This window comes from Orbicella franksi, chromosome 1 (genome assembly GCF_964199315.1).
Source record: "Orbicella franksi chromosome 1, jaOrbFran1.1, whole genome shotgun sequence".
In the NCBI taxonomy this organism is placed as follows: domain Eukaryota; kingdom Metazoa; phylum Cnidaria; class Anthozoa; order Scleractinia; family Merulinidae; genus Orbicella; species Orbicella franksi.
Window position 1 is genome coordinate 43,214,961 of NC_138145.1, and position 24,092 is coordinate 43,239,052.

At 40.3% G+C, this 24,092-nt stretch overlaps 1 pseudogene across 1 annotated transcript in view; it reads left to right on the forward strand.

The window, feature by feature from the left end:
* The first annotated feature begins 4,621 nt into the window (after positions 1 to 4,621).
* Positions 4,622 to 24,092, forward strand: part of LOC145503105 (uncharacterized) — a 29,612-nt pseudogene continuing 10,141 nt past the window's right edge. Inside the window, exons 1-3 of the transcript XR_014051431.1 lie at positions 4,622 to 6,439; positions 11,503 to 14,751; positions 22,863 to 22,960. The product of XR_014051431.1 is annotated as an uncharacterized LOC145503105 (transcript). The remainder of the gene's footprint in view (positions 6,440 to 11,502; positions 14,752 to 22,862; positions 22,961 to 24,092) is intronic.

A 24,092-nucleotide genomic window follows, 5' to 3' on the forward strand; every position in this document is an offset into this window, starting at 1 on the left:
ATTTTACAACGGTACAATTGTTTGTGAATAAAATAATCAGACAGTATAATCGTCTGCCCGCAAAACGTGAAACAAACTAGAAGTGACAGATGTTAGCTCATAGTATTCTTTAATGAAACGAGCTTTAATATTTATTTCACTTGTGAACTGTATTTGAATGTATGTATCGCAGTTAGAAACAAGACAGCATTCATGGGAGAGACAATTTTGAATAGGACTACAGTTATTTCTTCGGTCAAAACCATTGGTTTAATATGAGAATTCTTTAGATATTGCCTGCCCTTAATTTTATGTTTTAATGAGACTTTCAGTAAGAGCGCGAAAGTGTCGCGAGCCTCCCCACCCCCGCCAAAAATAAAACTTGCCTTGAAACACGCTACGCCAGTAGTCCCAGATTTCAAAACGGTTTTATGTGTTGTCCAAGCAACAGACTGTAGCGGCCTGATCGGTTTTAGAAAAACGAATGGACGACAGCTTTGTAGTAAAGACTTAGAAGTATTACTGTAGTGTGAGCAGTTTTTATGGCGTCATGATTCTGCTCAGTGGACAGACGCTAAGGCATACTATCCGGCAACCTTCGAAGACTTCAAAGTTCTTCTGAACTTGTTGGAACCTTGTGTCAAAATGGAAAATTTCTCCACTGGAACGATGGACGATATCGATTTCCCTGATTTTATCTCTTGATTGAGTGAAGACTTCAAATTGAACTGCTAGCCCAAAATTAAATATGACTTCTTTGCTTTGCTTGCCGAAGCGGTTTCAGGTGACCAAAACACTATTTTCCATTGTTCGAAGTCAGCGAACTTTGTAGAAAATTTTTATTTGTAGAAAATTTTTATATTTTGTCGTTGGTCCAGCAGTTACTGAGCTAGCCTACTATGATCCTTAGAGGTCTTTGTTACGTTTTCTCAAAGTTGTCGTTCTTTCAACACCAGTGCTTGACTTCCTTAAAATTTTGTTACTCCATTAAATCTTTCATCTTCAATCCATGTACGACTATAGTAAACTGTGAAGTTCTTAAAACACTGTTCATCTTCAGTGTAGCTAAGGCTCGATGAGAAATATATTTTGTACAAGGATTTTGCATATGTTGATGTTATGTCGCGTTTTGAGCGAAAATTTGCATCAAGACTAGACATTCGGGTCACGCCAGACTAACACTGTAATATTATTAAATTTTTGAATTGTAATACAGACTTACCTTAAAATATAGTTGTCAAAGCTCGTTCAAAGTTGCAGCGCTCCGGATTTTGCTTTAGATGTCTTGCGAGAACTTATCTCGGCTGTGGTCGGTTAAATTAATTTATCTGCCTCCCCTCGCGTGCAATAAATGCCGTATATTCAGTTGGTGATGTAAGGTCGAAAGCATCATAATGTTGATTCAAGTGTGACACGGTATTTATTTCACCCTCCCCTTATGTCATGTTATACGAGCACGCCGGGGCATGACGTGGGAGGTTTTTTCCCGGTGAAATATCACGATATGTTTGTATAGCAAATAAAATGAAACATTGTTAAATTCTAAAACCTAGATGATCCTAGATAGGTTCCACTTTTCTTTTTTTTATAGTATAGAGAGTGTTTTAGTCCAAGAGACCGAGGAAGGTTTTTTTAAGCACATCTGATCAGCTTGTGATAACATTATGGACCATAAATCTATAAAAAGACTTACGGGTCATAGTTGTGTATAACCCCTTAAACAAGATTAGTAATTCTAAAAAAAAAAATTAGCTCTTTGCCGAAATTTTTATAATGCAGCAATTTTTCTTAGAAAAGTATCTGATCACCGAAAACTGTGACGAACTGCGCTCTAAATAAACGTTTTCCGTATGAATTATTGATAAGGGACATTGTCTGATTTTTGACAAGTTAAGCACAAAATTATGCCAAATTCAATTCAACCATTTTTTTTCCTTATAGGGCTTCGTTTTTGTCGGACAGCTGTTCGGGTTGCCACTTGTTTCACACGTGATTGTTGTGGGGATTTAAGGGGGAAGTGGATAATGGCCACTGAGTGTGATACCCAGAACTAGTGTCTAGACTGTAGACGGACAGACACATCAAGAAAATTACCTCGTACAGCTTTGAATATTTAAACGGAAGAGGTTCTTGGACGGGGCTGTTAAATGCGACCTGGGACTGACTTGGCTATCTGGATTTTTCTTAACTGTTTCGTGAGCTAGATACATTTCACTGAAAAACTCTAGCTATTTTTAAATATGAAAAGGTTATTTTTAACTGAGATTTCATGTTGGTTATTGTCTTGATGAGATTCCGATCATTTTATTTACGACATCTATCCGGCACTACTTCTCAAAAAGCTTACTCTCCTGCTGTTAGAACGAACAAAGAGCTGGTAGTAGCAGTTTCCTTGTGACAAGAAACCACAGAATAAAATATCAAACTTTAAGTTTATAAACAATTTTATACCTAGCTTTCAGTTTCCTTTGCTATATTTTACATGTTTGATTTAGAAATTCTTTTGTCAACTTATTTTTTTCAATCTTACACAGTTCATATTTTTAGAACTCTATTTTTTCTATTTTATAGTGAAACATCAGCTTAATACCAAAAATAAGATATTTATTAAGTATTAGAGATGCGAACTGAAAGTTAAAATTTCTGAAAACTTTTACCAAGACTTTCATGTGACGCGTGGTTGTATATCGCGTGACCTACGTCGTGTGACATACAAGGTCAGCTCCACTCCTGTGAACGCGATGAAAAACACACATTGTCCCTTGTTGAAAATCGAGAACCTGACGTGATTTTCGTGCAAAGTTGCGAACACTTCTTTTTACCTGTGCCCTTTGTTATGTTTTGTTTATCAAATGTTCTCTTGGTATAAAGATAAAAGTATAAAGATCACCGTTGTATTGATTAGCTAATTCGTAGACACTCCTTCTTGTTCAACAATAATTCTCCGTTTTGATTCCCCATCAGAAGTCTTCCGTGCGCATTCAGCATATATATATCAAATCTGTTCAAAGTTTCCTCGAGGAATGTCATTCCTTCCGGTTTCCTCCTCACCAAAAGTCCTACGAGGGCAGAAAGTTCATGTGATTGTGAAATTCTTCAAGTTAATTTTGTTTAAATTTTGGATTAGTACTTCCCACGCAGAACACGAAAAGTCTCACGAGAAGCTCATTTTCAAGTACAACAGGAAATAAGACACAAATACCGAGCTAAAAATACTCGTTTTGTTACGGGGGGGGGGGGGGGGTGGAGGCAATACTCATCGTTGTTGCTAATTTTATCTGTTCATCTGAAGCGTACAACTGACGAAGATTTCGTAATCAAGCATTTTTCACAGTTCTTCGTTCACACGCCTATCCAGTTTCAGATCTAATCGAATTTCAACAGTATCCAACTGATTTCTTTCAGCTCACAAATAATAGCAATTAACTGAGAAGGCCTTTTTAAAATTGTTTCCAGTTGAATGGAGGTCCACACTCGTTGTAAGCGTTCATAAGAAAATACCAAAGAACTACCAGTGACCGAACCTAGCTCGTTAGTCACGTCCAGTCCTCTTCCCAGATCGTAAAGAGGACGCCGCGCGATAATTTTTTTTTTAAACAGAATTAAAGTTCTTTAAGTTGAGTGATTCGTTCAAAAACTGACATTAGCTGTATGGGCTCCAGCTGCCATACTGGCTGGTAGTTTAGTTTCTCACTGAACGTAACTACATAACATTTCTGAATACGTTTGCGCAGAGTTCGAATCTAAAACAGCGATTGAAACACAGACTAAATGCCTGTAGTTTTAAACTGCCAAAAAGTAAATTCAATTCCTTATGCTACCTATCCGCTCTACAGCTAAGACCAATGGTGACTGAGTTGACCACGATTGGTAAGAATTGAAAGCGTTTTATATTCGAAGCCTTAACTTCAGCTTTTCTCGTTGTGCCTAGTAATCTTTTATCTCACTTCTTCTTCGATCCCTTTTCAAGCTTTCACAGACGGACTAATGTTACACTGTACAGGAAGTTTCTCTAAAGACTCTTAAGTTCGACACGATCGTTCGTATAAAACAGATAGAGAGAGTGAACGAGAGATTCGTCGTTTTGCTGAAGAGGACAGCAACCGATAAATGTAGTCTCTATAATGTAGTCACCCCTTTCAATTAGCTTATGCTTGTTACTAATTGATATCAAGGATCAAATTATATCGAATTACATCACTGATTATCACTCATTGGATAAACTCCCCGTTCGGTTCAGAAGTCCTGCTCCTGGTTCAATTTTTACGTGCGTCTTTCACTTTCTGCTGGTGCTAAACTGAGGGGGTGGGACAAGAGACGGACGAGCGAGGCCGGAAGGGACGAGTTCTATTTTACATATTTCAACAAGCGTTTCGCCAAACCTGAAGGTAAATTTATCTCTTTAGTCACAGAGCATGCCTGATTTGCCATCCCCCAAAACAATTTCAAATTTATACCGCGTCCCGCCGGTTGTTATTAGCACATCCTGTTCCGCCACTTGAGGTATTTTTATCCCGTGTACCGTGTCATCCTCGATTTTTTGAAATAATTGATTCGCTCGCATTCCGCTAAGCTTATGTTCTGACACTCCAGAAATTTCGAAATACTTCTTCCATGCATGACGATTATAACAAAGGCCCGGGTCGCACTAGAGCCAATTTTGTTTGTTCAAAATATTTCCAATTTTTGGCGAGGAAAAATCAAATTTCGCAAGTTCCAAATTTTGGCAGTGGTCGCATTGGGCCAACATGCTGGAACCAAAACGTTACTGCTTGAAATATACGTAACAAGTAATCATGCGAGAGTTTCACTCTTCGCAGATTTTTATCCACGCTGTATGTTCTTGACTCTCCTCTATACAGCAACTCGTGAATGCCGGCCCATAATTGGACGAGCAGTTTGCTTGACTTGCGTTTGTGTTGTTGCTTGGGCCACTTGCGATCGAAGAAGATTGTCTCGCTGAAGCCATCTCTTCAAATTGCTGCCAGTAACCAGATGCAGGGTACGAGTCATAAGAATTTGAATAAAAACGGCGCTCATATTCCTCGTTTGCATTGAAATAACTGAAAAAAGCGTCAGATGGACCGGGCAACAAATGATTTTGTCCCGCCATCGCACGCGCCAAACTGGACTAGCCGTCAAAGTTATTTTCTCGCCGTAATTTTATCCAGGCATGTTTTAAAAAACATGACAGTTAAATGGTTAAAATAACAAAATTGTTTGCTTTGCAAAAATTTGGAAGTCTCCGAGGCAGCACTTCGGCTTCTTTGAAGATTGGCGAAATTTTGGCAATCCGTAAAAATTTGGCAAGTTTTTGAAACTGGGGGTCGCACTTATTTTTCGTTACTTGTTGACAGATTTATTACTTATACAAACAAAATTGGCTCTAGTGCGACCCGGGCCATACTCGGAACAGGCGACACCCCACCTCCTACCCGCACAGATCCCGAGCTGTTTGCAGTCGCAGTTTCACTTTTTAAAGCCAGCTTCGCCGTGGTAAGTACAGCTAACTTCTGTCTTCTATCTCAACCGCTTTAAATTATGTCTTGTTTGATTATGATAGCCATGACTTAAAATCATAAAGCGATGATTCATTACAAATGCCATCGTCTGCTTTTAGATAGCAAAGATTTTGGTTCTGTGATCTGATGTCTGTTACATAGGGAAGGCGGAAGTATGAAATCGATTAAATCGAGCACATTACGAAGTGAACACTGGCAAAGAGCAAATCCGCATTCTTCCATGCTTTTAAATTCGAATGAAGAGTAAGTCAGTCTTTCTTTGACAGGAAGGCGAGGAATATTAATTCTACTGATCAGTTAATACATAAAGTTAGTGGAGGGAAATGGTTTTGAAGCCCGGAATACTTCGATTGGGCAAACAAAGATAGCACGAGATTTAAACTGGAAGGTCCACGACCATAAACAATCGATCTTTCGTTTTGCGTTTATATCATGGTATCCTTCTCTCTGCACTCATATGCCATGCATGAATTACGAAACCAAAACGTATCCGATAATTAGTGTTTCAGACGGAACTAAACAGCTATTGTGTTTTGTGCACGGCTAAAATTAAAAGCGAGCAAAAACTTGTAACAAAGAGCTTTGTCGGTTTTCATGACCATTCTGCTACTGGTAAGCTTATATACTGTAGGCCGCTCGCCACTGAAAGCGTTGCATGCACGTATAACATGAAAAGCCAATGTTTAAATCTTAGAATTTACATTGGAAGATACTTCCATGAATCGCGTGACTGTTTCTTCAGGCCGCGCGTGAGAGCTGATCATGAATGTGTCACGCAAAATAAAGAATTTTAAAGTCACGAATGATTGTTCGGAAGCACTGTTTGTGGAATAATAGTCTGCTTGACTTTTTGCTTCTCTATTTATATTTTTTAGAGGAAAAGGTCCTGTTGCTGACGTGTATTGGGTTTTTTTCATTCTGGTGGTTCATCAGGAGTGGTGAGTGAATTAAGGGAATTTTCGTTTTGTTATTGCGCACGTCAGATATACGAATAAAATTCGAGGTTGGGCTTAGCTATCTTCAGTGCATGGGTTCTTACTAACACTGACCTAATGTAATCTAGCCCACATTTTTAATAGGCCAGAACAGAGATTTTGAAGGACATAAAATGAAATACTTTAAGATGGTTAAACGTCTTGAGTTTAGACTGTGTTGATGTCGTGGCTCCCTTCGTTGCCAGTTTATTCAATCACTCATTCATCGCCGGTTTTCATGTGATGCTATCGTATTTACCTATCCTTCTGAGGATTTATTTTCATCAGATGTAACGAGACTCTACTACTGAACTTTTCAAAGTTTTTGCTCAACAGAGTTCCCTGTTTTGTAACAGAGTAATCTCCAAGCTTTTGGGTGACATTAAAATGTCGGCCTGTAAAATCACGACTACGATACGAGAATGCTCTCGCGTAAGGTCAAACCCCCGGGGGGGGGGGGGGAGGAGGGAGGAGAGACTCCGATGTAAAAGGGACAGCGGTGCTCACCGTAACTTTTAGGGGTTAAAAAAGCGGATTTGGTACCTCTGAGGGTGTTCAGCCTCGAAGGGTCGACCACAGCGGGAGCTTTCACGGTACCTTTAAGGGTATTGAGCCGAAAAACGTCCGTGTCAGTTAATGTGTTGTTTTAGATTTGGTACCTCTTAGGGGTGAAAAAAATTTCAAGCCACGCCCACAAAACAGGGTCTTTCTTAGGGGTTCGGAATCCCGGAATCCACAAATCAAAGAAAACAACATCTTCAAATACGTCAAAATTAAAAAGGCCCCAAACTTTACCTCGTTTGAAACATATGTTCCCCGCCAGTCGAATTCGTGCAACGGTTATTTCTAGTGAAGGCTATAGTTACGAGAATTTAAACGAACGCGCGTCATAATTGATCCTAAGAACCCTGAGATTAAGCTTGCTGGTGATTACCATTTTTTAAAGTGATCTGCAATTTTATGTTTAGTAGATACTGAACAAGTTAGCAGTGACATAGAGAACCGGGTTTCCGTTAGTGGCAGCAAGCTGTACCTCGACGGTCGTGCCTCTCACTGGCTTCCGATATGCAAACAACTGGGCCAGATGCAACGCTAGAGGTTGTTTAAAACTAGTCATGTTTTTTGCAATTACAATTTGCGATTGAAGCTGAAAGCAACGAAAAAAAAAACCAAATTATATTTTTCCCATTTTATTTACTGGACATTGCTGAAGTGAATTTTTTCTGTCGTCACTCTCAATTTCAATAATTCTTGATTCTGGATTCCGGATTCCGGTTTCATTATTTTAGGGTTTCCGTTTTTAATGGCATGACAGTGAAAACCACCAATACCTATGTCATGTTTTAAATTTGTTACCTGCCTTTTGTTGTTTTTTTCTCAGTAAACCGTACGTTAGAAGTTACAAATATTTTGCCTTGCCTGCTCTTGTGTGACCGTCGTTTTCTTCGAATGCGGATGGGCAAGACTGATATGTAATCTTTTTCAAGGCCTATAGGCCTTTTGCAGCTGGGGTCACGTGACCAAATTTTTTCTAGAAAATTTTTATATCATGGGCTATAACCAGGAGCCATAATCGGGGACGGAGACCGTAAGCCTTGGGATCCGCGCGCACCTATGATATGGGACAATTTTTCTATTTTTAGAACAAATTGCGCCATCCTTACGTCATATATCCGCGCGGATCCGCGCACGTGTCGGGGGCTCTCGCGTGGATGTTGTCACGTCGAGTGATCAAATGGTGAGAGCTGCGAGATTCTCTTGCAGATTTTTCGCAGCGATGGCAGGGAATAAGGCAGGGAATAAGAACCAGGACTCTTATATGTAGTTTTATGCTCTGAGCTAATGGAAAAGGTGAGTTTTTATTTTTTTTTCGCGCTGGGAATGAATAATATCTGCTCGCGCTAGTTGTACGCGTAAGTTTTTCGTTTGTTCTGTGAAGAAAAGTTATGTAAGAAAACTCTTTACTCTGGTATCGAGTTGATTTGTGAGTTTCCCAAAAAATGCTTAATCATAACTAAACCCTGTTTTTGATAGTTTCTTATGGTTTCTGTTTGTTTGGCGAGTTTGCAAAAGTTTTTGAAAGGAAAGTCTGACGCGTACATTCAGTAACTCATTTGCATAGTGCAGCGCGCGCTCTTTCAAGTCCGAGTTGGTGTTTTCAATTGTCAACAAACCTTGACAAAGATTTATTTCGTGGTCTTTTGTGCCGAGATGCTGCAACAGTTTTCACGAACGCCAAAAGGCTATTAATATCATGTGTGTTTCTTTAACATAGTGAAATTTTACGCGGCGAAAATAAAAGAAACAAGGAGTTTTGATAACTCAACCAAAAAAAATCAAAATCGTTATTCGAGTTGATTAAAGAAAGCGTCGTCGTAATTTTGCTGATTATTTCTGCTGTATTCACATATTTTCAGCTAAGCTTTTAATATGTTCTCAAACATTTATCAACCTTAAACATATTTAAAAACTAGAGATATTATATGAGTTCGATGTACGTTTTCACAAAAGTGGGGAAGTCCAATTTGTCATGTTTTACTGACTGTACAAAACACGCATCGGCGGGCGCTCTTATTCATCGACAACAGACAATTATTTTTACACAAACAAAACTGAGCAGCATCTACAGGCATAAACTTTCTTGTCGCTTATTGGGCCTTGATAAAACATCAAGCGTTGCTTACAATTCAGGCGAAACTCAAACTTGCAATTATTTTTTTTTGTTTTACTTTTCGGTCGAGATAGACTCTGGCGAAATCCTCGCAAGCCTGTGGCAAGAGGAGGGAAACTTTGGAATCCTGAAACGCTGCTATATCCAAATATACCCAACTAGATTTTTGCTGTGGTTTGGAAGAGTTGTTAATCTTCAAGATATGTGAAACTTAGAGTGGAGTGATGTGCAGCTCATGTAAAAGAAGCATCCGTCGGAACACAACTTGGTCAGCGATATCATATCTAAGCTTAAAGCGGAACATACCTAAATTCGATACTGTCTTACTTCACTCAAACTAGAGCAGCTTACGACGAAAATACTTAAGCAAAATTCCAACAGATGTAAACGCGTTGAGTTGTGGGCCAAAAACATGACAAAATTTCGGGAATTTCGGACGCCATTTCCCCCGCGCGACATCCGCAAAAATCCTCGCAGCATGTACGCGCTGTGCCTCAGGCGATGGCGCAATTTGTTCTAAAAATAGAATTATTGTCCCATATCATGGGGACAACCCCAATACTAGAAATGGCGCGCGCTTACGGTCTCCGTCCCCGATTATGGCTCCTGCTATAACTTAAAGAATGGCAGAAATGGAAAGAGCGCATCGAAAATACTAAAATGGCCAAGTTTGAGGCGCCTGGAATTAAAGAGTAAGTTTATACGACAGTTTGAATTTTAGGAAAATTTAGAAGATTTGTATGGAAAATGTTGCTGGAGAGCAAGGCCTTGCTCTCCAACAACTTTTTCCATACAAATCTTCTTATTCTTTTAAAAATTCAGACCGTCATAAAATCTCATTCTTTAATGATGGGAGTCTCAAACTTGGCCATTTTTATATTTCCGACAGGCTTTTTCCATTTCTGGCATTCGTTAAGTTATAGCCCATAATTTTATGAAAAATAGGTCACGTGATGGCTTAGCTGCAAAGGGCCTATTCTACCTCAAGGAACGACATCAGTTGCAAAACTCAGTTGTGTTGAATTGACTGACTGCCGGACGGGCGGACGGACGGACTGTTCTAACCCATTTACTGCTTAAACCGACAAAATTAAATGCTGGGCCTATGGTCTCTGTGCCATTTGTGACGTTATCACTTTTTGCGATAGGCGGTAACGCTCTAAATTTATGTTGATGAACTAAAAAGGAGGGGAAATTCTTACAGAACATAGTGTCCTTCGTAGCTGTCGACCACAAACCACAGACACGCAGGAGACTACAGTGAAACCTGTATTAAGCGGACCCCATATTAAGCAGACACCCTCTATTAAGTGGACACCAGCTGAAGTCCCAAAATTGTCTTCCCACATTTACTGTAAAATAAACCTGCATTCAACGGACACCTCTGTTAAGCGGACGCGGACACCAATATTAAGCCATTTTGTTGCACAAAACCTGCAATAAGAGGACATTTCAAGAACTTTTTACTTCTAAAGGTCTAGCTGAGACTCCTGTAACATTGTTTAGCGATGTCGTTTTAAAGCTAAATGATTATTCCAGATTGATGCATTGACTGACGGACACCCTGTATTAAGCGGACACTAGTGAAGGTCCCAAGGGCGTCCGCTAAATACAGGTTTCACTGTACAAAGAACATGCTTGAATGAGCACGCTGCGATGAATAGACCCTTCGCATGACCGTATATATCACGGGAACAGAATAAAAGCAGTCAGGCCACCGCCTCGCTCTTTTATCTGTTTTCTGGTATTTTGAAATCCGTGACGCAACACTCACAGTCGTTTTCGAATCAGTTACTTTTAACTGCCATGAACACCTTCATATAAAAATTTTGAACTCACCATCAACGTAGACAAGTTAAAATCGTAAATCCGCTCTTTCTTTGGTTAGCACACTGTAAGACAGGACTTGTAAGAAATTATATTGGCCACGGGCCACATTTATTTATCAGGTGAAATGAGATTTCATTCACGTGACAACTCACTCCTTACAAACTCTCTGTTATAGTGTGCTCACCACATTGATTCCTGCTGTCTAAAGACGAAAACAAGGAAAGAGAGGATTTACGATTTCAACCTGCCCATGTTTCTTGACGGTGATATTATTTTATGCTATTTTCTGGTTGAATTTTGGTATGGTAAGGTAAAGTCCGAGTCGGGCCAAAGTGTCTCGTCTTGCCGGACATTATCCCGATTTCCGAAGCATTAAGCGACCAGGAGTACCCTTCCCTCCCCCTTGATTGGATGCTGGTTCAACGCGGGGCTGTCCTAGGACATTAAATTTGCCAGTACTCATTTGTACACCTGGGTGGCAAGAGATAGAAAAGTAAAATGCTTGATTCTTATTATCTTTTTACAGGGTTTATAGACGAGGAAGCTATGAACATCATAGAAGCCATTTTACAAGCCATCACTATTGGCTTGGTTGTTGCTTATTTCCTTCTAAACACTGGTCGTGCTCTAAAAGCCATTGAAGTCTGTAAAGAATGTTTGATTGTCCTAAATAATGAAGTATTACAAAAAGAGAAACAATTTGTTACGTTAAGTAAAATTCGTATTTATGTAGCAATCGTCAGGGCGTCTTGTATTATAGCTAATTACCCTAGCGCAATAAGCTACGGCCGGAAACTACTTGACATTTACCGCGAGCGAGGTGAAACAGCCAAAGAAGGGTCTCTTACTTTAACACTGGCCGACATATGCGAACAGCAATGTAAATACGCAAAAGCAAGAGAACTTTATCAGAGAGCGATAAACATCATGAGAGAAACGAGCGACAGAAAAGGAGAAGCGTATGTATATGGGAAATTTGGAAGTATATCTTATCGTCTCGGTGAATATGACAAAGCAAAAGAATATCTTGAGAAAGCACTTGCCGTCACTATAGAAATCGGTGACAGAGCAGGAGTAGCAGGCGCGTACGGAAACCTAGGAACTGTGTTTCAATCTCTCGGTAAACATGACAAAGCTACAGAGTATCTGGAGAAAGCGCTTGCCATCAATATAGAGATTGGTGACAAAAACGAAGAAGCGAGCTGTTACGGAAACTTAGCAGTTGTGTCTCAATCTCTTGGTCAATATGACAAAGCTAAACGATATCACGAGAAAGCACTAGCCATCAGAAAAGAAATTGGCGACAGGGACGGAGAAGCAGCAGATTACGGAAACTTAGGAACTCTGTTTCATTCTCTTGGAGAAAATGACAAGGCTAAAGAATATCTTGAGAAAGCACTCGCCATCAGAATAGAAATTGGTGACAGAGAAGGAGAAGCCAACTGTTACGGAAACTTAGGATCTGTGTTGAGATCTGTTGGTAAATATAACGAAGCTAAAGAATCTCTTGACAAAGCACTTGCGATCAGAATTGAAATTGGTGACAGAGCCGGAGAAGCAAGCTGTTACGGAAACATAGGAGCTGTGTTTGGATGTCTTGGAAAATATAAGAAAGCTATAGAATATATTGAGAAAGCACTTACCATCAGAATAGAAATTGGTCAAAGAGAAGAAGAAGCAACCAGTTACGGAGACTTAGGAACTGTGTTCCTATCTCTTGGTGAATACGAGAAAGCTATAAAATATATTCAGAAAGCACTTGCCATCAAAATAGAAACTGGTCAAAAAGAAGGAGAAGCAAGCTGTTACGGAAACTTAGGAAATGTGTTTCGATCTCTTGGTGAATATGAGAAAGCTAAAGAATATTTCGAGAAAGCACTTGCGATCAAAAGTGAAATCGGTGACAGACAAGGAGAAGCAACAGATTATGCGAACCTAGGAACATTGTTTCAATCTCTTGGTAAATATCAGGAGTGTGCAGAATGTCTTGAGAGAGCACTTGCAATCAAAATTGAAGTTGGTGATAGAAACGGGGAAGCAAACTGTTACGGAAACTTAGGAACGGTGTCTCATTCACTTGGTGAATATGACAAAGCGAAAGGGTATTTTGAGAGAGCACTATCCATCAGGATTGAAATTGGCGACATACAAGGGAAAGCAGTAGATTTACTGAACTTAGGAACATTATTTCATTCGTTTGGTGAACATGTTATAGCTGAAGAGTATGTCGAGAAGTCACTTTCAATTTCTAGAGAAATTGGAGACCTCGAAGGAGAGGCTCGATGTCTTGGAAACCTTTCAATGGTGAAGTTAGCTCAAAACAAGATCCAGGAGGCGCTTGACTGTCTTGTTCTGAGTATGAACAAAAGCGAAAATTTGCGTGGTTTCCTAGGAGACAATGACCAATATAAGATATCGTTTTCAGACGTTCGCAAATTTCCTTACCGGAATCTTAGTGCATTGCTTTGTTTTTGTTCCAAACCGAATCATGCCCTTTATGTTTTAGAGCTGGCACGGGCTAGAGCGTTAGCAGATTTGATGGCATCTCAGTACTCCGTTGATAGGCAAATCTCAGCTGATCCGCAATCATGGATTGGCATTGGAAATATTATGAAAAAAGAAAGCAACTGTACTTGCCTGTACATTTCCTGTTATCGTCAGCATCTGTTTTTGTGGACGCTCACAACAAGTGGCGTCATCCAGTTCCGAAGAAAAACAGTAGATGAGAACACTGAAGGTGCGGGCTCATCTGACAGCTTGGATAATTTATTTACTACAAGGTTCCGCAGCTTTGGTATTTTACCCCAAGAGAATTGCGAAGATCGATCTTTAAATGAAATTGAACCAAGACCAGATTTCTCTCAGGGGGAAGATCTTGCGACTTCACGACAAGTAAGGGGCGAAGATGCTCCCGACCCGAGTCTAACTTTGTTCTACAACTTGATGATCGCTCCTGTGGCCAACTTACTTGAGGGGTCCGAGATCATCATTGTTCCTGATCCTTGCTTGTACCATGTTCCATTTCCAGCTTTACCCAATGAAGTTGGAAAGTACTTATCAGAGACCTACAGGATCCGCATCGTTCCTTCTTTGATGACTCTCAAATGCATCCAGGACAGTCCTACAGATTATCACAGTCAGTGTGGTGTTCTGATAGTCGGTGATCCCGAGGTTGGTAAGGTGCGTTTTAACGGTCGTCGTAAAACATTCACACCATTGCCCTTTGCAAGAAGAGAAGCAGAGATGATTGGGCGACTGCTGGGTGTTCAGCCTTTGTTAGGACAGCAAGCAACTAAGCGGGCGGTACTTGAAATGCTACATTCAGCAGGTCTAATACATTTTGCCGCACATGGTGATGCCGAAAGAGGAGAAATTGCCCTTTCACCCGTCCGCTCTACTGGCAAGCTTCCTAAAGAACAAGACTACCTCTTGACGATGACAGACATTTCAGAAGTTCAACTTCGAGCCAAACTTGTTGTACTTAGCTGTTGTCACAGTGCTCGTGGACAGATCAGAGCTGAGGGAGCTATTGGAATCGCTCGAGCGTTCTTAGGATCTGGTGCACGCTCAGTGTTAGTGGCATTGTGGGCCCTAGATGACGAAGCAACAGAGCAGTTCATGAGTCGTTTCTACGAGCATCTTGTTGGTGGGGAAAGTGCCAGTGAATCTCTTCACCAGGCCATGAAGTGGATGAGAGGACACGGCTGGTCTGAAGTGAGGCAGTGGGCACCATTTATGCTGATTGGAGATAACGTGACATTTGAGTTTGGAAAATAAGAGTAAGTTTTCATAAGTAAGAAAAAAGCATCTGATTATTTGGGCGTTTTGTAAATGGGCCTTATCGACTAATCAAGAGCGTCTGTGTCTAAAAAGGTAGCATCTTGCGACAAACGCGAAAATTCGATTTGACTTACAATTTATTGCTGGATAAACTACAGGTTGAGACAAATCACTGAATATTTTTCGGCTAAATACTATTATTTTTTGTTAAAAAATTATAACGCAAATAACTAAATCGTCGTTTGAGATACTTACCTATTACACAGCTTTAAAAGCCTGGCATGCAAAACATGTTTCGCAATTTTTAAATATATACGAGAATAATCATGGTAGATAAAGCTTAGTACTTTTAATACCAAATGATTTGATTTGGAAGGCATACCATTCACTGCAATAGGCCATATTCGTATTTTCGGTATTGGACTGGAACTAGCTTGCAATGGAGGTTCATGCGGGGAATATCATTAAAAAGAGACTAAGGGCCCATTATGACGTCATCACTAGTGTTACTGATCATTAAGGGCCCATTAACCGATCTTTTCGAGCCGTTGCTAAGGAAAATTTATTCTCATATAACCTCATCATTTTTAGTCAGTTCAGAGTTATTTCATGTGTTTTAACTTTTTCATGATTAGTAACACTAGTAATGACGTCATCAGGCCACGCCCATGGTCATGTGACTAATACTGAAAAAACGCAAAGGCTCCCAGGCAAATTACTTTATCGGGATTTTTTTCATTGATTTGATATTTTAATTTAAATCCTCATTACGCTATGCATAGATTTTGTTTCATTTCTAAAAGGTCAGATTTTGAGAGAATTTCAAAATATTAATGCGTAATTTTCTGAAAAAAGCATGATTTTGAAAAAGGAATGCATAGCTATCTTTCCAACGTTGGCTTTGATCGAAATCCGTCGAAAAAGGCTGGATTTAATGAAAAACCGCGTTTCCTTTAGCATTTAAAGAAACCGGAAGTGCGCCCGATATATATTGGAAGTTACCCTATCAGCGCGTGCGCAATTTACACTATCAGCGCACTTCGGTAAGATCAAACAAAGCCACACAGAGTTAGTTTTGACCTTCTATTGCTCTTGTTTGCCTATCTTCTTCTTATTTTGTCTCTGCTTGTACTTTTTTTTACTTTGGATTTTGTGAAACAGAGAAAAACATCTAAAATGTTAGCGAATTTGGATGAATTGAGTTGTTTTTATTTTCCGAGCTCAGGCTGACGTAAGTAACCAGAAGTGAAATTTCACCTCCTTAGCAACGCGCGCGGGCGCGCGCATAAATCGGTTAATGGGCCCTTAATGTCATTTGCATTTGAAAAAACTCCCCGCATTAGCCTCAATTGCAAGCTAGTTCCAGTCCAATACCGAGAATACGAATATGGCCTATTCATGTGCTTCGTGAGTAAAATCTATTTTCATCACGTGCGAAACCTTCAAATTGAATTTTGGAAGGATGGTCTTTGGATTCCAGAGCTAGCAAAAACATCCATTGGGCAAATGATGTGAGGCTTTTCAAAACCGGTTAAAGATGCAAATATTTCACATTCATTGAAATGCATTGTAGTAGTTCAGCGTTTGCATTATACATAATACGCTGCTGGATCAGCCAATGGACCTAGATACGACATTAAACTAAAGCTGGGCAATTCTGCGTCCTCCATCGTAGTGTCTCCTGACATCTGGAAACTGGGTGTTTACCAGTACTATAGAACATACAATTGGCAACTTTATTGACCAATCAGAGTGCGCGTAGTGTCTCTCTTATTTTATAACAATCGATATGGAAACCACTCGCTGATAACTCCCTGACAGCAATTCTTGCCAGGGGTGTTTTTTGGCCCAGAATTAGCTTGATACAATTGACGGGGTAGCGTCTTCCTTCTCTAAGGAGGCTTACAGAGAATCTATTACAGAGACACACTGATTTGTTATTTTCCTGTTCCTCTAGGGACGCTTTACAACAGTTTCGTACCTAGCTGGAGTCTGACATTGAAATCCAAGATGGCGGTCATGGGGAAGCTTGCCGGCAACGCGTCTTCTAAGTAGAAACAAGTTTGAATCAAAGAAACAAGTAAATGTTTCCATAAATAATTCCGTGTCAAGACTAACTAATGAGACAACAAATTAGTTGTCAGTGATCAGTAGATAGGTGCATAGTCACTAGAAAGTGATCAAGATCGAATTTCCCCTTACAAGGCCAATTCATCTCAAGTAGTCAGGTAATGAGAATAACAAAAATCATCAGCAAGGAGATATTTCCCTTGTAACTCGTGTGACCAGTTTTCTATCCAACTGAAGACGGAAAACTCCTCTAACTTATTTACTATGAATTCACATTAGGACGGGTTAGGAGGCACCTGGGCGCCATTTTGTTGGGTCTCTTCCTAGTTCTAGCCCGTTTGGCGCAATTGTCTCTCAAAACTCCACCACGATAATCGTCTAAGTGCAAATTCACGACCCGATGTGGTTCTCGTCTTAACTCGTCTAGTAAGACGGATAAGAAGACGTCTAGTAAGACGGATAAGAAGACGTGTAAATTTGGACGAGTTTCCTATCTAGAACCCGTCCCATTATGACAATAGTTAGAAGGGAAACTCGTGACAGACCAGAAACCGATGGGTTTCTCAAAGCTAACATCAACAGAATTTATAGTAATGAGTAGAGAGAATTCACACTTTGAGCTATAAGAACAGTACTGAGTTTCACTGGTAAGAGCCTGCAGCAAGCTAAATTTCCCCCTAAACTCTTTTAAAGCTCGCGTCGTTACGATCAAATCAACATGTGGCTGATTTACACGACAAAAGGTTACTTGTAGCAGCCTAGCCTGCTAGACTGTTTACAGCCTCTCTATTTTTCAACGCACGCGGAAGAAACAGTGCACGAAGCGAGCGCGAAACACGCGCGGATGAGAGCGAAGGGGCGAGGGAAGCCAGCTAAACGAAGAATAGAGAGACTGTATTTCTCGGTCCCTGCCCTCGACCGCGTCATATCTGCTGTTTTACGCTGGCGTCCAGTTCTCTTGCGATTCTATTCGCGCGTTCAACGATCAAATAAAAATACGAGAAAGTAGAGGGCTGTGAACAGTCTATAGCATGGCAGGGATGGTGTTTATATGCTCCCTGGCCTCAAACCAGTTTTTCCCAAGATTTTGCATTAATAAACCCTCCTACCACACAGAGCTTTCCTCCTTGTAAAAGGGCCTAGTGTTTAAGTTCAAGTTTATTTGATTACAGTTACTTCATTTACAATCAAATGTTTCAGTAAAAAGTAGTAAAAACCCAAGAAGTGTAAACAAAGTTCAACTCCTCTGCCGCGCTTGTAAATAGTCAACTGGTGTCTCTTATACCAGTTTGTATTTCCCATGTTATCTTTATTTGCAATATGTAACAATCACTTAGTTTATAATTAGTAAGTGCAGGGTAGGAAAAGTTCACGCATATTAGGACACTTTTGCTACCATGTTACTGTTGATAGAGAATTCAGCAGTCTGCCGTCGGTGTAATTTTAGTTATATTGATAGATTTGAAATACATTTGTAATTGATTTTTATCTACCACTGTTCTATTTAACAAATCGAATGTGGCTTAGCGTGGTCAGTACTCTTATCGACAACGATATGCGTCATCACAGTGGTCAAAATGCTGTGGACGCACGAGGCACAATATCAACGTCAAAGAAAGTGCTTTTTTCAGAGCGCGAGCTGAAAAAGCCATTGCGTGACGCATTGGCGCGAGCAGCGTTGTCTGGACTCTTATCGACAACGGCAAATTAGCCAATCAGATTGCGAGATTAGTAGCAATTACGGTAAAAATTGTCTTGAAAAGCTTCTAAAAGGGTCCTATATCATGATGTATATCAGCACCGCGATTTTGTTAAGTTGTTGCAGCGTTTGAGTGCGTGTCCCAGCCAAGTCACTCCGAAATGACCTATCTTTAAAAATCCTTTTAGGCGAGCTATACCTTGGACGGGTACAAGATTTTAGAGAAGGGGGTTCGAGATACGGACCGCCCAAGGGGGTCCCCTGTAGGGAGTTCCGGGGGGCCTCCTCCCCCGGAAACTTTTAAAATTGAGTTCCTCGGAAATGGGATTTCGAGAATTCTGAGACCAAGTCAGCGTGTTACAATGTATCATTTTTTAATTTAGGGGGTTTGACCGAACCCTTCGAACCCCCCTTAGAGTCTCCCCCCAGTATACAGAGAGGACAGCCCTATTTATGGACAATGCAGCACCAAAATGACTTGTTAAAAATTCGAGGGTTTCTTCAATCTTTCGTTTTCCTTGGAACAAAGCCCATATAAATCAGCTATTATTAAAATATATGGCGTGCTTAGCCACATGATGCCTACAAAACCCAAACCAAACCAAGGTAAACGAAATCTGTAATTGAAACATTTTTAAACCTGCGACTGCTCAATCAAATCTACAAGCGGTAGCGAGGGACTGGTGGTGATCGCCGGGTGGGTGTTCAAAGCACGAGTAAAGACATGTTTACATTGTAAGTTGCTAATTTGTCACTGACTGTTTTTAAGATGTTACTTCAACAAGGTCGTTTAGTGCTTAAAGTTCTATCGGTTGAAACTGAAAGGCTTTACACCTGATTCAAAAACGCAGCACCTTAAACGCGCACTCTCAGAAGGCGAGGCTTGCAAAATTCGAGAAACGCATCGCGGGACTCACGCGCGTGCTAAACAGAGTCTCGCGGGACGTTTTCTGAATAGGCCAATAGGCCATTTGCGATTACCTTTCGCAGACGTTTTCCGGGTGTTCCCGAGTTATCGGTACTCCTACACCTTAGGACCTCTTTTCGTCTCTTGCTAGTTTGAATCCAAGGTGGCGCTCGCCTTATCAGAATGCGTGCGCCCACTCGTCAAAATACGTCTTCACTGCAGGCTTATGTTACTCTAGTACGTTTTTAACGGGGAAGCTCTGGCCGGAGGTCCAACCCCTTACCCTCTTGTATACCATTTTGACAGAAAAGCTGCCCCATTTGGATACCTTTTATTTATAAAGGAAACCCTTTCACACACCTTCTTAAGAACATTGCATCCCTTTTCTACACATTTGGAATGAAGTTAATGAAAAATATTACGGGAGAACATCAAACACTACCAGAAGAGATGTTAACCAAAAATCAAGTATTTATATTTAGTTCATGTTACGGCAGGAGCCAAGATACTCCCATTTCCCTACCCTTTCATATACCTCAACTTGTGTAATCCCTACCCTTTTATATCCCTGAGGCCTGAGAAAGGTACTCCTTTCGGGCGGAACCCCCACGTATAGGATATTATAGGGAGTACACTCCCCCGGGTACATCGTAAGGTAACAGTTTGCCACTGACTGTTCTTAAAGTTTTTCTTTATCAACACGCTTCGTTTAGTATTTACAACTTCATCAGTTCAAACTGAATTTTTTTTTTATTATGTGGGCACGAGTGTTTTACTGGAAAATACACCACTCGTAAAATTCATACGAAACTAGATCCGGAAGTCCGGTAGCGTATTTTCCATATCCTCACCAGTGAAAATATCGATGATTTCGGTGACATCATGTTTGAACCTTAAACTGTACTTAAATTTGTTGGTGTATGATCGAAACATCTTCGAATCTTCCTCAAAAGTCTTCGGCAATCTTCTGTAATCTTCCACATTTTCCGAAATTGTTCGGAAGGAGAATCTTCGAATGGAAGTCTTCGGAAATTGATCGGAAATCTTCGGAAAACCGTCCAAAACGTCGTTATTAGTATGTCTATATGATAAACAAAATAATGCATAGTTCCTTTTTAGATACGAAATATCTCTTCTCGTCTTCTCTTCTCTTCTTCTCTCAAAAAGACAGCTCGTTAAACGAACGCGCTTAGAAACTTAGAATGTAGTGCGCGACTCACGTGCGCTAAGTTTTTTTATGTTTAAGACGTAACCTTCCAAGCGCGCTCATACATTGAATAACGTGTAAAACTTTTCAGTTTCAACTGAAGAAGGTCTAAGCACTAACTGAAACGTCTTGAAGTCACATCTTAAAAACAGTCAGTAACAAACCAAAAACTGAAAGTGTCATCTCCTGACTACAATTGCTTAATGTTTAAATATATGTTTACATCATGAAGAAGAGTTTTTTTAGTAAGAATTGTACCCACCCACTTCTCCTTGAGTCATCTTTTACCGGTAATATATATGAAAAAAAGTTTACCGTGATTTTGTATTCTGATAAAGGTTACGTTGTTACAGTGTTTGAAAAAGCTTGCGTCAATCAAGTGGCTTCGAAATAACTTGTAGATATTAAAACGTACAGTGAGATCAACCCATTCCATGGACAATACTGCGCCATAGCTATCAAATGGTCTCTTCAGAAATTAACATCATGGGTTCTGTCAATTGCGTGGACCGGAGAGCGCATTGATAACTAAGTAAGCGGCTTAAGCAACGGCGACGGCGACGCCGAGGACCACATAAATCTTACTGAGTGATCTATTATCGAAATCAGAAACATATAATTTGCTTCTGTCGAAATACGCGGTGTGCTTAGTAATGATGCCGACTGTTTACAAACCAGTATAGACGTGAAGAATCATTAACTGAATTTTTTTTTTTAAACTTGCGTCTGCTCCGTTAAATCTACAAGCGGTAGTGAGGGACTGGTGATTAAGCGCCGGGTGGGTGTTGAAAGCACGAGCAAAGACATGTTTACATTGTAACTTACTAATTTGTCACTGACTGTTTTTAAGATGTTACTTCAACACGTTTTGTTTAGTGCTTAACGTTTTATGGCTTGAAACCGAAAGGCTTTACACGTGATTCAAAAAGGCAGCACGTTAAACGCGCACGCTCAGAAGGAGACATGCAAAATTCAAGAAACGCATCGCGAGTCTCACGCGCGTGCTAAACAGAGTCTCGCGCGACGTCTTCTGAATAGGCCAATAGGCCATTTGCGATTGCCTTTCGCCTCTGTGTCAAAACAAGCGCGCGCGCGCTTATACAGTAGAACCCCGCCTTACGGTCACCTCGTTAATTACGTCACCTCGTTTTTACGGCCAGTCTTTTTTGTCCCGGCGAAACGCCCATACATTTTCTCACAAGAAAACCCCGTTAATCCGGCCACTCTGTTAATACGACCAACAGCCTTATTGTGAAATCCACTGTTTTTAATACCATTTTTCCCCGTTAATATAATACGGCCTTTCGAACCACTTATGTTCATCTTCCCATTGTTATTATTGCAGGTTTTGATTGAACTTTTAACTTTTTTAAAAAAACATACCTGCAGTTTGAATGCTTATTAAAGAGTAGCTGCTTACAAGTGAGTTGTGATGTCTGTCAAGAAGTCACTTAAAATAGACCAGTTATGAAATTTTGATCCGATCCCTTCAATATCATACGGCCACCCCGTTAATACGGTGAAATTTTCATGGCCAGTTGGTGACTACTGTATGAAATCACGTGTAAAATCTTCCAGTTTCAAATGATAAAGGTTAAAGCACTCAATAACCGAAACTCTTGAAGTAACATCTTAAAAACAGTCAATGACAAACCACAAGCTTACAATATTATATCCTGACTACAATAACTCAATGTTCCAATATATGAAAGAATGAAAGATGCCAATGCAGCCATAACACTACTGGAAAAATGGCCTGAAAACATTTCTGGCTCTGAACGGGATTCGAACCCACGACCTTTGCGTTACCGGTGGTGGGTTCGAATCCTGTTCAGAGCCTGAAATTTTTTCAGGTCATTTTTCCAGTAGTGTTATCGCTGCATTCGCATCTTTCATTCTTTCATTATTTAATTGCTACTGTTGGACATCTATTACCATGGGTTCCAATATATGTTTACATGATGAAAAAGAGTTGTTTTTGGTCGGAATTTTACCCGCCCACTCTTCCTCGAGTCATTTTTTTACCGATAATTTACACGAAAAAAGGTTGTCCTTTCTTAACAAGTTCTCGCTCATGTTCTATAATTATGTCCTTATTAATCATACTTCTGGTTTTCAGATGATCTTCTGCAAAGATCACGCGAAGACAGACATTTCGTTTCTTCCGTTTCCGCTTGGCACGTCAGATGCTGCGAAACTGAAATGGCTTCAAGGATGGATAATTTATGCGAGCAACACAGTTATAAGCAGTAACACACAGACGCATCTCTACAGTTTTTGTTTGGAAGAACGAACGGCTGAACACAGGCTACTGCGCAACGGTAAGTTAGTCGTTATTTTGTTCAAATCAATGCATTATTTGGGCTTCCAATGATAACATTTAACACATTATTCGAGATATCACAAAACCTCCTCAAATGATGTAATGCTTGGCCGGGTTAAGGCGCGGAGTTCCCGGATTTAAAACCTCTGCTGGCACAAATCTGCTAGCAGTCTATTAGTGATTTGCCCTAGGAAATGCTACATGACCCGCCCGACCAGTTCTTCGGATTCCCTACGTTCAGGCTTACGAATAGACTACAATGATCAAGAACGCAGCTTTATAGTTAGTTGACAAAGAAACTGCCCACCTTCCGACAGCAAGTAGAACTTTAAATCGTACCATGATACTACAAACAAATGTTCTTTACCGTGTACATGTACTGCATGGCTTTGCTGTACGAACTATACAGAAGTCAGTTTTAGGATGTTCTGTACAAGCAACATCAATTACCGATCAAACTCGAACTCATTCGTTGTTATACAGCTTGATTTAAATCCATGGAAACTTCTCTCGATTTTTTAATGATACTTTTTCTCGGAGTTGCGAGAAATACGCCGACTGTTTCAGTTTCGACTTTTTCCAGTGCGAACTTCACTGTGGTAAGAAAAACTAATCTCTCATTTATTTCAACCAGTCCAAATTAAACTTGAAACCGCGCTCGGTAAAACTTAGTTTGATTTTGTTTGATTGATAACACGGGTGTCCATGGCGCATCAAGCTAGACAATTTACGCGTATCACGTTACCCTGCTGGGGGGAATGAGGCACTGAGTATAACAAGGAATAGATCTGAAAAGGTTGATTTTGTGACCTATAGCTATCAATGCGTATTTCGGGCTTCTTGAGCTACTTTTAACTTCTGAGGGAGTGTTCAAAGAAGACTGAATCGCGATTCACTGTTTTTCATTCCGTATCCCGGCATTAATTATAAAAGAATCCCGCATTCCACTTGCCAAAGAGTGCAAATCATTTTTGAACCTGAGGGTGTTTACATTCCGCATCCCGGCGTTGTATGGTTTAAACCCATCTCGCCTACGCGCCAAACGCATGCATTTGTGATACAATCATACGTTTTCTTGTAATTTCGCCGGAGATACTCAAATGCTTCGTTGGTTCCTTGCACTTTTCACA